This window comes from Ylistrum balloti, unplaced genomic scaffold, assembly GCF_031769215.1.
Source record: "Ylistrum balloti isolate Yb309-2 unplaced genomic scaffold, AGI_CSIRO_Ybal_v1 Utg370394, whole genome shotgun sequence".
Lineage (NCBI taxonomy): Eukaryota > Metazoa > Mollusca > Bivalvia > Pectinida > Pectinidae > Ylistrum > Ylistrum balloti.
The window spans coordinates 226,171-236,964 of record NW_026782272.1 but is presented as its reverse complement, the minus strand read 5'-3'; the positions used below and the strand labels follow the sequence as shown (position 1 = coordinate 236,964).

The following is a 10,794-nucleotide window of genomic DNA, read 5'->3' as shown; positions in this document are numbered from 1 at the left end:
ACTTCAATAGAGAACTATTTAGAACAGGAACCTAACTGGGATTTTTTGGGGGACGCTGTTTTGTATAGTGAAGATAGTTAATCAGAATTTTGTGAAGTGTATCTCTTGCTTTCTTAGTGTATTCACAGTAAATCTTCAGACAATGTTGAGAGATGTGAAAAATCTGAAGTTGTACATCAAGAAAGTCATGAAATCTGTCGCATCCAAAACAGGAAAACAAATTTAAAAAATGGATAGGGATAACGGCGATCAGTTTTGTGGTGTTTGTTATATCAGAGTTTGCAACTTTGCACAACATATAGAAAGAAGTCGACAAAAACTTGAAGGTAACTTCTATGTAAAAGAGATACAAAAAGAAAAAGACCCAAAAAAGGAAAAACAGACTCCATACTTTGCTCAGAGGCATGTTTAATCATGAATTTAACATGGCATCAATAAAAAGAGGAGACATTATCCTTGAAAGAAGGCCATCATCCTTTTTTCAGTTGCCCATGACGAAATTTTTTTCTCTGGGTGGGAAAAAAATTGAATGCAGAAGTATCTGAAGACTTGTTCGGCAAGGACAAAGGATGTTGAACAAAAACCTCGTCAGAACTGTTAACAGCATCAGATTTTCAATTTTCAAAAGAATTCAACCAATCACAAGTAGGAATTTTATGAATGAAGTATTTGGGAAAACAAAGATGGACAAAATAGGAAAGACTGCAAGAAATAACGTTATCATTATCCAATTAGGAAACCAGTGGATGGAGAAGAATTAGGGAATAATTTGAAGAGAGGCAGCTATACATCAGAAATTGTTCAACTTATTGGTAGATTACTGCTTAAGCTAAAAACTCTGAAACCGATTCCATTAGGTCCTAATGGTAAAGAGTCAAGTCTGAAACCTGAACATTTTGATGCAATTGTGGAGGCCACCTCATTAGTTGCATCTCCTTCAGCCGAAGATGACGACAATCTAAAGCACCCAAGCAATGCAATTAAACTTGGCTTTGACATCAAACATGATTTCTGGAAAATTTGATCGAGCAATAATACAGGGAGACCAAAAAGCATATGGTGAAGGGGAAGTCCTCCTGCAGGCAATGGCAATCTACTGGGCAACAGGAGTAACAAAATGGCCAAAGTTCTTCCGCAGCAGAGGATGTATAGGAAAAGTTTGAGCACTTGAAAGCTGCCATTGCTGATTTTGATTTGTCTAAAAAGGACCTGGAAACTGTTTGTAGAATGTAGGAGGTTTTTTCTGCAAGTCTACTCCTGTACAATCAAAGGCGACCTGGAGAACTCTAGGCTATTGGGTAAGATTTTATTCAGTTATGGAGCTGAATTTGAAAAGCTGAGGAAAATTAATCGCTCATAATCCACTGCTGAAAGCGCTATCAGTCATAATAAGTTCCTTGTAAATATTCTCTTGTTTCTTTTTCATATGGACATGTGTAAGATCAAAATATTCCATCAAAGGATACAAAAATTTGGGTCAGAACCGACGCTTTCAAATTTTTTTGACCAAAAATAATGTAACCAAGGGTAAAGGCATCTACCCCAGTTTCTATCTTACATAATGTACATGCGAGTTACCAAGTATTAGAAATGGCATCAAGGGTCAAGAGAGCAGTGGGTTATGCATAACTCAATGTTCATGTAACCTTGATAGTGTCAGAACAGTTGTATGTAAAGGTGTTTAGATGCAATAGTTTTAAGTCATTAAATAGAATGCAGCCAGAAAATGTGCAAAATATCCCATTAAACCATTTACAGATTGACAGACTACAAAGAGTGACAAGAGGAGGAAGATGTCAAACATTTGATTGGAGATTGTACAGCATTTGAAAGGAAACTGTTAGAGAACCAGGTGGTTATCACAGTGTGAGGAAAGGTATTTATTTAATTTGTTATATCTGAATTGTTGGAATGAATGGTGCATTGGTTAAACCTTTAATTAGGCACAAAGCATTACACCAAACTGAAACTATAGTACCACAGTAATAAGAAGGCCTGTGCATATAGTTTTCAGTGGATAATGATTACAAAATTTTCCAAACAGTGTCTGTGGCAACCAACAAATTTGTAGTATTACAACGCAAGTTGTTGCATGACAAATGTCATCATGATGCTAAAATACACATTATAAAACAGCAACATGTTCAATGCCATTGACCTCAAGGGTTCATGGAACACCTACTTTTTTCCCAAACCTTTACATACCTTGTATACAACACAAGTTCATGACTGCAAAATGTAGTATGTTTGAATGTGGTGTCTGATTAAATATATACCATTTATTTAACTTAATCCAATATGTTAGTAAAAGCCTCATTCAGTGGTTACTGAATAAAAAAAGTTCCCTCTTTTCAGACCAGAAGAGGAGTACCTATTATAATTCCAGCAGATGCAAGGAAACCGACTGACTACCTCACAAATGAATGGGTTAGAAGAGATGCAGGGATCCTGGAAAAGAATCTTTGGTGTTTGCCTGAAAAGGTATCATCCACATGTTTAAAAAATTCATTGATGATACCACTTCACATATAAAAAAAAAAATCCATAAAATATTTTCTGATTTTACAGTATGTCTGACATTTGTTTAAATGCTGCAGCTGTGCTAGATTTCTGGGTGGTCTCTGTTGCAGGGGAAGGGGTTGTCTGTGCATGTGATTGCCATGGTTACCTACTGAAAAAATGCAAAAAATGCAAAAAAAATGCAAAAATACTACTAATTCCAACCTAACACAACAACTTTATAGAAGAAATTTGTTTCTAAACACCTATCTTACAATCAACAACACTGTCATATTAACAAACCACTTGCATCTCGGCAAATTCCAACACGGAAATCCTTCATAATATGACCACATGTAAACACTATGAAAATTTCACTTCCTGTAAAGCTGATTTTTGGTGTGTAGCCACAGATTCAAAACTGCTCAAATAGTAATCTCCAACACAAAGCTAAAGTATTATTCTGAAAAATAAATGAAACCCCACATTGTCCACTTCAATATGACAAGACCAATTTTAACAAGGATTTATTTTTCAAATTTTAATTAAAACCTTTATGATGGGATGATCTAATGAACAAAAATATCACCATGGCCACACTGCGAAAATAACCTGGAAATAACTACATAAGAATAGTCAATATATGATGACAGTTTTGATGGAATGCATGCATTGACACTGTCTATATTCAGTGTCACAATTTCCTTTTTTATGACACTTGATAACTATCCTTTAACCTTTATTGCTTATCTTAGGTGACCATCAAGGCCACTAGGCCTCTTGTTCCACTTTATTTATCAACCTGTAACATCTTCTATCATAAACCATTTGTCAGTTGCTATGAAACTTGGCATAAATGGATCAGTAATTGGATTTTGAAAATTTGCTTCTATTATCAGCAGAATTTTTTTGCCTTGTTTTGCAGCCGCAAAAACGTTGTTTCCCCAAGCCAAAATGTGAGTTTTTGTCCTAAAATGATGCAAAATCCAAGAATATTTTCCCAATTTTTCATAAAACACTACTTTATTTTATTAAGGGATAGGCTGCTGTTAAATCAAGGTGGAAAAAACACCATGTTTTGTATACCTGTATATAAGAATGAAGAATAGCCAATTACAATTTTAAGGTCAGAGGTTAAAGTTGGGGGCAGAGAAATTTTACGGCCAAAGGTCAAGAAACAGACAAATCGAAAAATTAGATTGCTGTATTTTCAGGACTGAATTTCAAAATTATGGACAGAAAATATCATTTAGGATGAAAACTCGCATTGTTCACCAGCTTTTCACCTTCTAGGTATGGGTTGGAAGCCCATTGGTTCAGGGATTTTTCTTGGTCAAGTGTTCGAAAATTACTTTTGAAAATTTTGATTGCTGACATATCATCTGCCAGCAGTGTTTACACATAAGTAGGGTTTGTGCAGAGCCTGAAAATCCCTTGAATTGAGAATTAATCCTGAAACTCCTTGAAAATCTTGATATGTCTTGAAAACATTGATTTAGCCAAGAAATTTTAATACTGTATTTGTGTAAGGAAACAAAATTAAATTGCCCATATAAATAGAAGTCGGAATGAGTCACCTTACTTATTCAAATGCTCTGTTTTTGTTTCAGGTCTTTGATCCAAATGAAATGGAATGGGTTATCAATCATATGGGCCACTCACTTGACAATCATTAGATACATTACAGGTAACTTGAAATACAGAATAAGATGCTCACACATACAATATACCAAGACTGTGATCCATTTAAACATTGTCCATTTTGTTTTTGAAATCTCACCATTATGCAGAGTAGTGGAAATGTCACACTCCAGGTTTCCAATGGGAAATTTTGGTTCAGTCATACGAAATGTTTTAGTGTGAAGTGATCTGGTCAAATTAAGTGACACAGGTTTTCATTCTATTTTGTTCTACTACTACTCCATGGGGCTGATTTATACCCTTTTTTTGTAGATTTTTTCATAGATAGTGATATTAGTTCTTGTTAAATGTATAGGATTTACATTATTTCCCTTCAAAAACAGGCTTCAACTTGTGTTACTTTTTCTTATGTGATAAAAATGAGATGATTTTAATTTTTTGATAAAATGCAATACTTCTGGCCAAAAAAGTTGGTGGCAATATTTGTCATTTCAACAAAAAAACAAAAAAAAAAAAAAGTGAAACTCCACCGATACAAATGTTATTTAAAACCATCGCGAAAAAGTTTGCTAGTTACAAAAATATCAGGTATCGGGTGAGAACAAATGCATTAATTTATTCAGCCATAGATATTTTTCAGGAGACTTTTGAAATTGATGTTAAATATTGCTAGATAAATAATATATAAACTCTTATTTTCTTTGAAAAAAATTCCCATAATTCTTCTTCTTTTGACAATATGAAGTGCTGAGCTACCATTCATAGGAATTATATTTCAAATATATATTTATAAATATGTGTAACATTGTTATGCTACAGGTGCACAGATGATGTCTTAGAAGAAACACAAATAGCCAAGATACTACTACTACAAGACCGTGTGGGAGTTTTGGACAAATCCCTACAAGACATCCAAATAGAAGGTTTGTTTCCTTTGAATCAGATTTATGGTGCTTCAATTCAACTTAAAAATGAAAATTTTTACTAATCCAAAGAATATTTCAAAAACTTTTTTTTTATCTGTACATCAATCTTGAGTCCTAGTATTGTTTTCTGCTCTGACACACCAGAGAATCATTACTACTATACTAAAAGTGTGAATTAAAATATTTTAGTAATGAAAAGTGCATAAGTTCTAATGAAAACAGATTCTTTCTTGGACCACCATCATCTTTTCTGAATAACCTTAAAACACTATTTTGTTATCACCAGGCTTAGTGATTGCCTCTTACCTTCATGACCTAGTCCCTGTATCTTTTTTATATATTTTCACATTGCTGAAGGACTGTAAATGACTATCTGAACAATATTGGTTTAAAACAATTAAGTAGAAATAAAATGACTGAAGTGGCCATTATTATATGAAGATATCTTTATTACAGACCTTATCCAGGAGTCATCATTAGCTGAAGGGGATGAATATGAGGATTTACACCATATGACATCACCTGACATTGTGGGTGCCATTGAGCTATGTGATTATTCTGTGTTAAATATCGCCGAAAAATTTTATGATGAATATATATTGAAGCCCATTAAAAAACGAAAGTCTGCTGCTCTTCAATAAACAGAAAAATACCTTGACCCATTTTCAAGGTCACAGGGATAAATGTTTTAATAATCTTGGAAATGATTTCTTCTTAATATCCAAAAAAAGTTCTGGTGAGCGGCCCGTAGTATGCTGGAATGAATTATGTTCATGTTATCTATATTTTCACTTTTTAAAGGTCATAAGGGTCAAATTTGTTAAAATCTTTTAATGACTTCTTGTCAATTACAAAAAGGTCAAGGCTGTTAAAATTGGTTTTTCAATGTTAGTGGATGAAGGACAATCGTTTTGTTCAAATGATTGACCTTGACCTATGTTAAAGATCTTTTTGGTTAAGCGAGTTTAGATTAAATTTTTTTTAATAAGCAATAGGTTCGGAATAATAGCATTTGTGTAGTAGCATGTATAAAGAGTGATTTTTAGATTTGCAGAAAATGTTTCTATGACCAAACAGTATCTTTGTATGCTGTAGAGTAGTTGAGAATGCCCATGGGCCTCCTGTTTATAAACCATTGGCAGGGTTGTTATAACTTTAATTAAACAGCATTTCATACAAACAGCACTTCATACTAGATAGTAAAGAGTTGGAAAGAATTTCTTGCATTTTGCCCATCTATTGTAAATTAATATACATCTTTTACTTCTTTTGAAAACCCCTGAGCCAATTTTAATGAAATTTGGTAGATATTTTCATGGCCAATGGAATGAAGTACAATGTCTCCGAACTAGGGGACTTTGGCAGTGTCGAATTGCATAAAATTTTCAAAATCTCCAACACTCAGATATGGAAGAATCAAATACTTTTCATAGATAGAAGGGTTTTTGAGATGCTTTAACCCAAATTATGATTTTCACGATCCTTACATTTTCCCGTGGGGAGGGGAATTAAGTCAGCTCATATAGATTTTTTTAGAATCCATAATATAGGATGACCGTTAATTATGTTTATGGAATTCAGGTGACTGTTAGACCATTGGGCCTTTTCTTATGTCAAGACACTGTCATGCAGTGTTGAAAGTTTGGTTGAAGAATTAGAAGATTTGATATGAGTTATGTTGCTACCAAATAGTTCTACATTTTTTGAAATTCTTTTATGGTGTCCAGATCTGGAAAAGTAAGTTTTCAGTTTTTGTCATTTTTACATCATCTGACCGTGGGTAAGGTTTTGTATTTGTTAGACTTTGAAAAAGTATTTGATTCTATCAAATGGAATTTTGTCAAAAAAAGCTCTACACTCCTTCAATTTTGGGCCCTCTCTCCGCCATTGGTTAGAAATTTTATACAAACATTCAAAAAGTTGCATAATAAACAATGGCCATCTCTCTAATTTAGGGTGTGGTTGTCGTCAAGGTGACCCACTCACCATATATTTTTGTAATAGTGGTAGAACTTTTACCAATAGCGATTAAAGCTAACAAGGATGTAAAAGGTATTATTATTAATAACAGGGATCTATGTTTGATTCTGTATGCTGATGATGCTTAATTACTAATGGATGGTTCTGAAAAATCTCTCAAATCAGTTGTTAATTTGTTAAAACAATTTGCTAAAATCATTTCAGGGTTAAAAATAAATTTACATAAATCAAGTTTATATTGGATTGGAAATAAAAAATTTTGAGAGGAACATGTATGTTTTTGGAAAGATGCAATTAAGTCTCTTGCAGAATTAGTCAGAACCAAAAACTCTTGATGAGCATCTTGGGGAAATTATCTTTAATCTGTCAACATTTGAATCTTTTAGACATTTCACACAATGGAAACAACATGGATTAAAGACTATATCTGATATTTTTGATAATCATGGTAATGTTAAAAATTTTATTGAATTCCAAGGAACACCTGGTTTACACTATTTAAAATATTATGCACTAGTCAGAAAAGTAGATAGAAAATGGAAACAAGAATATAGGGAAGAATTTCTTAATGGAATAAATGTTAGGCCATTAAAAAGAAAAGACATACTTTCAATGATGTTATCAAAAACCAATTCCACATTTTTATATTCCATGTTTACTGCCAAATAAAATTAAAAGCCAAGAGAAATGGCAATCAGTATTAAACTTTCAAACATCTCCAATGGATTGGAGTAGTTTATACAAGAATGTATCCAATTATACACAGGAGACAAAATTACAAACATTTCAGTATAAGATATGTCACAGGATCCTACCAACCAATGATTTATTGTACAAAATGCAGATTGTTCCCAATAACAAATGTACTTTCTGTCAAAGAGAACCTGAAACAGTGGAACACATCTTTTCTAAATGTTTTTATTCAGTACAAATTTTTGAGGTTTACCACTGGTATTCACACTATGATCCAATTGACCTATATTATTTTAGAGAAATTGACATCTTGTTTGGCAATCAATGGTTCAGTAAGTTTTTAAACCTCTTTCTCCTCCTCACAAAACATCACATATACTACAGTCAAGTTAATCATTTAATACCAAACTTTTTGGCACGTAAATCTATTTTCAAAAAAGTAATGACTGTTGAAAAATTTATTGCCCAAAAGAACAACAGTGTTGGATTTTGAGCAAAAATGGGGAATTTTCCAGGTCTTCTTTGAGATAATATATTTTAATTTTCATCTACTGGTATCAAAGTTCTTCAGTTTTTTGTTTTTGAGGTGTTATCATTTAGGCAATAAAATGGATTTATGTCCCTTAAAAGTCTCCTTTAATCAGAAGAAATAGAAACCCCAACCTTCCCCCTAAAGGCCTCCATCAGTCCAAAGGTCCTTGTTTGTTATTGCAAGATATTTAGTGTGCGTTATGTATGAAAGGTGTGTGAAAATTTTTATGTGTGAAAGGTGTGTGAAAATTTTTATCAACTTTTATAAAACAAAACTATTTTATTATATTATATTATATGAACTGTTTGAAAGTGCTGTGAAGAAGTTGTGAAAAAAGAGATAAAAAAATAGACTGTAAATATTTATATTTTGTACGTATGAATGGTGTGTGGTGTGCGAGAACCCTTCTGTGGAGAGGGCATCATTTGTAAGGGACTGATCCCAGGGCCCCAACCCTGGCAGTCTCAATTATCGCTGGAATAATAAAATATTTTTGTAAAAAAAAAAGAACGGTTTTGTAGTTTTTAGATATCTGAGGTGTTTTTGTCCATTTGGCGATACCGGAGTTTAATTCGTAAATTCTTGGAAGACTTGTCCATAATTGTGGGCTTCAACCACTGTTGTATTCAAGAAAATGACGGTCAGGAATATCTGAGGCTATTCGTCTGGTTATCAATAATCTGAGGTGATTCATCCATGACGTCTAGGATGACTTGTCCATAATTCTGGGCTTAAATTACTATTAAATTCAGGAAGTTGCCGACTGTTATATCTGAAGTGAATCGTCCAGTAGACAATATCAGAGGTGATTCATCTGCGACGTTTGGGATGACTTGTACCTAATTGTGAGCATTAGCTGTTCCAAACTGTCCGTGAAGTCTAAAATGACCTGTCCATAATCACCATACTTTAACAAAAGACACAATTTATAATTCATTCTCTCATGAAAACTTTGACAAATATATTGTGTTGGAAAAACGTCAATTATCATTTATTGGAAACAGTATTCCTGCATGATATATCTTAATATCTGTTCCACAGGTGGTGTAATTTCTTTTTTTTTTCGTATCAACAAAAGTGATACGGGGTGCACCTCGTATATTTGGATTAATATCCACACATGTATGGTTTTAAAAAGGTGCACCACAAAAGTGTTCTTTGTACTTTTTGCAGCTCACATGTCGAAATATGCTCAACTGCCTCTCCAACCGTACGTGCGTGTGTACAGTGAGCTGCTCAGTCAAAAAATACTCGTATATAGCTCTTCCATGCTGTGAGTGTGGTGTGAACCAGTTTAGTACTTCCCTGTAACTCTCTAGGCATTGTGAATGTGCAGAGCGCTGCTCATCCAAAAAAATAGCTTTGTGTAACTCTCCCAGCCAGTGAGTCGGTGTGTGTGAGGGAGAAGGTGAGCGTTTTATATCGTAACAGAGTGTAAAATTCGACACGATATTTCAAGTTCACGTGTGAAGTTATTCAGTAGTACTCTACTAAGAGTAGTAGTGATGTCTGCAACTCTCGTGAGAACTTCAATTTTTAACATATAAAAAACAATGAATGTCAACAATGACAGCAAATAGATAAGCGATCTTTTTATGGCCAAAAGGCCAAGATTTCGAATACCCTTGAGTTATTTCCGAGTATTTTGGAGTTATTTGTAGACGGTAAATACTACACCAAAATGACAATGTATGGTTCTCTGTATGTTTGATACCTGTTATAGTTGTGTCACAACCGGATCTACACTGGTCCTCTGTATGTTTGATACCTGTTATAGTTGTCACAACCGGATCTACACTGGTCCTCTGTATGTTTGATACCTATTATAGTTGTATCGAAACCGGATCTTCACTGGTTCTATGTATGTTTGATACCTGTTATAGTTGTGTCGAAACCGGATCTACACTGGCATTGTTTAACTGTCGGGTGTTTGTTGTCGTTAGTCGGGGCAAATCGTTTTGATAATATCTAGACACACCTCATTGTTAGTGGTGCTTTAACACGATTAATTGTATGGCACATATCAAATTATTACACCAAATTAAAATTCACATGGACTACAATGACCCTTGCATCTCGTGTTAGGTCCTGTAAAATGGAGGTATGAAATACCTATATAGTTGACTTAAATTCATACGGAGGACATTAAAACTCGCTGATAACGAGCAAAATACAAAATGAAATGATCAAATTTGTGTTCAACGAACGGAAAGCATTTACCTTCTTCATTGACATGTATACTTTCAGCTAGGATTTCACAGGGCACCTTTCGTAATGCCAATAATGTTGGAGGAAAACTGGTTAATTTTTTTTCGTGTGACAAATTGGGCTACTACAAAGTTATATTTACTTTCTTTTTGATAACATACCTAAATAGTGGTCAAACAGACATTATACAAAATAGAAGGCAAAATTGATTCGTCGTTAGGATTCGTTTTAATTAAAATTACGCAAATTAAAAATTGCCCTTTGTGTTCAGAAAATATACAAGTATCAAGCAACAAAGACAGTAAATTTCCCAAA

General features: G+C 33.7%; 1 long non-coding RNA gene across 1 annotated transcript; it reads left to right on the top strand.

Annotated features, from left to right (window-relative positions):
* Positions 1-945: 945 nt before the first annotated feature.
* On the top strand, positions 946-8,741 carry LOC132554353 (uncharacterized). The gene is made up of 6 exons (XR_009554392.1): positions 946-1,298; positions 1,759-1,876; positions 2,356-2,481; positions 4,110-4,186; positions 4,960-5,063; positions 5,523-8,741. It is a non-coding gene; the product is annotated as an uncharacterized LOC132554353 (long non-coding RNA).
* The last annotated feature ends 2,053 nt before the right edge of the window (positions 8,742-10,794 follow it).